This window comes from Perna viridis, chromosome 13 (assembly GCF_037379345.1).
Source record: "Perna viridis isolate PV_CMFRI_1.1 ecotype Kerala chromosome 13, ASM3737934v1, whole genome shotgun sequence".
Classification (NCBI taxonomy): domain Eukaryota; kingdom Metazoa; phylum Mollusca; class Bivalvia; order Mytilida; family Mytilidae; genus Perna; species Perna viridis.
Genome location: NC_142457.1, coordinates 21,931,677 through 21,936,268, shown reverse-complemented (window position 1 = coordinate 21,936,268; position 4,592 = coordinate 21,931,677). Strand labels below are relative to the sequence as shown.

The 4,592-nt window shown below is 35.2% G+C and overlaps 1 protein-coding gene across 1 annotated transcript in view; it reads right to left on the bottom strand.

Annotated features, from left to right (window-relative positions):
• Nucleotides 1-4,592, bottom strand: part of LOC148599991 (uncharacterized) — a 218,527-nt gene that overhangs the window by 27,035 nt on the left and 186,900 nt on the right. The gene's annotated exons all lie outside the window — the stretch shown is intronic.

Below are 4,592 nucleotides of genomic sequence, written 5' to 3'. Positions count from 1 at the left end.
GTCCCGGTGATATTCCCAATAAGTACCAAATTAACTTCTTCGGAAAACGCTCCGTTGTTATCTTCCTGGTAGCAAATACGGCTGGTTGACCTTTCAGTGGTATTTTCAACATTGTTAAATCTTTGTAGATTTATTTCTCTATATTCGCCACTGTTACAGAACTCAATGCAGTTTCTGTCAATAGAGAATCACCGAGCTGTGTCAGTTTTTGTCAGAAGAGAATACACAGAGTTGAATCAGTTTCTGTCAATAAAGAATACACAGAGTTGTGTCACTGTCAGTTTATGTCGATAGAGAATACACTGAGCTGTGTCGGTCAGTTTCTGTCAATAAAAAATACACAGAGATGTATCTGTTGCTGTATATTGAGCTGAACAATTGCCTTTCTTGACATGTGCACAAATTCATAAAAAAAATCTCAAATGTTTATTGATATCACAGTGATATTTTTGTTGCTTATAAGACAACCCTTAAATGTATATGTATGTACGTATTTTTTGTCCTTTTCTTTGTAAATTTCAAACAAATTTATTGCTTTCCTCTCTGTGGTGATATTAAGTACACCCAAATATTATATAACATAATTAATTTATATTTAGCAGTTGAGTTTTTAGTGAAGGTGGAGTTGATGTCTCTAGCTTAAATCTTGTTTTCGGAGCCTAGTCGTTTTGTTTGGACTTGGCAAATGTGTATTACCAGACGATGTATGATACTCGGATATTTATAATTCAATTGAATGTTCACAAATACCAAAATATCTTTTATGATGACCTATACACATGTGCAGGGTACAGAGGTACATGTAAATTGTATAATATATATAAATGATTTTCAACCTTTGAAAATTGTTTGAAAGGGGCATTTGCTCTCGTTTTTAGTTATAATGTAATTTCAACATCATAAACTCTGCAGGATTACAGGTTAAGATGATTTGTAGATAATATTAATTGCCGAAAAAACTGATGCAAAAATAATTCAAGAAGTACAATTTGTAAAAAATAAAGATTTCATATAAAAAGTCCGAAATTTAAAATGGCGTCTTCTTATTGATGTCCTACATCAACTACATTTACTTGTATGACTAGGGTAAATATGTACACGTAACTACAGTTACCTGTATGACTAGGGTAGACATGTACACGTAACTAGCACTACAGTGAGTGCAAATTCGTGCTTTATTGTTAAAAATGTATTAACGAACAAATTAATAGGTACCTGTCTGAACCCCTTTCCCACTTTAAAATTTGATCTGTTCAGACAAGTGTCCGTTTACCAAGGTAAAAAATAAATTTAAATTAATAAAGGGAAACCTTTACAATGCCTGGTTTAGACACGTTTTGTATCATTCAGGGTTTGGTTTAGACAGGTTTTGAATCATTCAAGGTCCAATACAACATTTAAATTGATATTATTGATTGGAATACTCAAGGAACGTTTAGTCAGGTTTTGATATTATTCAGAGTTTGGTTTAGACAAGTTTTTGGAATGTATCAGGGCTCTTTTAAGACAGGGTTTTGAACTATCCAGGAATTGGTTTAGACAGGTTCTGTGATAATGCATGTTTTGGTTTTGACATACATGTATTTTTAGGATGATACGTGTCATGATGTTGATAGGCTTTTAGATTATTCAAGTTTGTTTATAGAGTATAGACAGGTGTTTGGTTTATTCAGGTTTTGGTCAAAGCATGTTTTAGAATATTCAGGGTTCGGTCAAGGCATGTTTTAGAATATTCAGGGTTCGGTCCAGGTATGTTTTTTTTAATATTCAGTGTTCATTTTAGACATCTATTTAGATTACTCGGGGTTGGCTTTAACATGTTTTAGAATTATTCGTAGTATTGACAAGTTTCTGGTTTATTCACGGTTTAGATATGTTGAGATACGGTTGAGATGATCTCTCAGGGTTTTGTTAAGGTAGGTTTTGGATTATTAAGGGTTTTGTATAGATATGCATCTTGGATTATTCAGGGTTTCGTTTAGACATGTTATATAGTATTAGGGGTTAGATAGATTTCACTATAGCTATAAATGACAGGACTGTTGCACACGTGTTCACGTCAACAGCCGAAAAAAATTAAGACATCTTTTATTGAAGGAAGTACTTTTATTTATAATACATGTAGTGTAGACTTCAGTTAGAGGATCCTTGTGGTAACGTTAAATAACTTGAATTAATATTTTGCCATTTTCAACTTTCAAACATTTTATGAAATATATGCTTAATGTGTATGAAAATGTAATTCGCAGCCGTTTCAACAATGTGTTACGTGTATCGCACGAAGTCGCTTATATATACACATACGATATATACCCTAGGTTCGTACCAGTATACCTGCATTTCTTAAGAACAGTGAAGTTAATTTTATTCAGTGGAGGATCCAGAGTTTTAGATAAGGGGAGAACAAACAAATTTCTTGACAAGAATACCGGAAAGGATCACGTAGTGATCTGATTTTGCTAGTGGCATGCCCCCCCCCACCAAGAAAATTTTGTAATATTAAACCTCAATTCCTGCATTCTGAGGGTATCTTGAACAATTTTTTAACAATTTTTTAAAACAACAATTTTCTAAGGGAGGCCTTCCCCCTGGTTCAGCCAATATTATTAAATGATTTTCCAAATAACAAACGTGACAACCAAAATACAACATATATCAAAATAAACTAGACTATGAAATACGGTATTGTATGACCAGCATGTAAGTCACACTGCTGTAGTGCGATAGGAGGTCGCTGCTGACCGCTGTACCTATTACATAACCCTATGACTTGTCACAACAGCAATAACTATTACAAGGAATGGTATGACCAACAAGTCACACTGCGGTAGTGTGAAATGTGGTCGCCGAAAACCTTTGTAACAGTTTTGCAACTCTAGCTATTGCCACCGACTACATGGAATGTTGTGACCAGCAACACGCACTGCAGTAGTGTGTTTTGAGGTCTCGGCAAACCATGCAACAGTTCATAAAGCTCAATCTAATGTAAACTTTTTTAAATCTACGATTTTATGCTTTCAATAGTTTAAGCAAGTACGAATTTACCGTTCGACGGTCTAAGCGAAAGTGACAATTGTAAATGATGACGGGCGTTTTAACGACCTTGAATACCAAATACAGGTCTCTCAAGGTCGATGTTAGTGGGTTAGGGGAACCAACTAGTGTTGGTGGCGGCCGGAGCCCAGCCTTCTGGATACCAGACCGAAGAACTCTGTAAGAGTATGTCCTACTAGCGGCTGGACTGCTGTGTAGACGCTCAGGCCTACTCCCAGACCCCACACGGGCTTAGGAGCGTTTCCCAACTCAAACTGTCTTGTAAGTACATCTACGTAGGAGTGAAAAATGTCAATGCTAATCACTTGCTTTTATATGCCCTGTTCATATTACTAGATCACATGATTGTGTTGTCCATTACCTCGAACAGGGTATTTTACCTAACCTCGATTATTCTAACAAGCTCCCGAAGGGAGCGTTTATGGTTATCTTATCGACTTGGTTCTGTATACTTATGGCAAGAAAAAGCATCATTCTCTAATTTTGCTTCATTTTTCTTACCGCTTGACCGGTGTTCACGTCAGTATTGGCTTTTTTGTTCTCAGGGATCGATTGGCTTAGAAATCGATTGTCTTGGACTCCACCTTGAATCGCCTCGATTGCCATTGTAGTTATATTTGAGTTAAATGAGATAATTTTGGTGTTTTCTTACCTTAAATAAAAATAATGAAGGGACACGGGAAGATTTGAAGTGAAAAAAACCTTTGAAATCGTCTGGTTTCTTTTGTTTGGAATGTTTGCGTTTGTGTGACGTCAACATGTCTTCTACCAATCGGAATCATAACGTTTCGCGCACATTTCATTTTTGGGTATTTTTGACGTTTTTAGGGCATTAGAGAAGCAGAATCTTCACTCAAAGCTTGTTGATTATAAAATTTCTCACATCTCGGGAAATAAATTTTATAGTTTGAATAGCTCGGTAATCCTCGCGATCAAAACTATAAAATTTATAAATTCATCCTAAGGGGCATGTGCGAGAAATGGCGTTAAAACCAATAGTAACAACTAACTTACCTTGTCGAAACGAACCTAAATAATCCTTTCATAATAATATAATGATTATGCCGTGTCTTTAGCTTAACATCATAAGTACAATACAATAAACTAAATCTATGTCAACCTCAAAACGTATCTACATATCCTAAAATATATATCACAAATGAATAGAATTTAACCCTTTCGGTGCCAATTTCAAATTTTGAACGTTGCTGACGTTGCCACAAAGCCTCAACAAAACGACGTTATCAGCGTCAAATACTTGGCGACGTCATGAATATATGACAAATAATTGCGATTTCAGCCTTTTTTTCAAATTGCTGTTGAGCAAATTCTATCCGATCGATATCAATGATATTTTGGAAAACGTTCCTCATTGGTCTGAGCTTGACATTGAGATTCATAACATTGTGCTAGCTTACTGTCTTTCAACAAAGATATTCTGCTATAATGATTGAACATGTCTGGAAACGTTTCCTTATAAAGACGTTTCTTATTTGACAGTGTGTACTTAGTGATACAAATTAAATATAAATCATTAA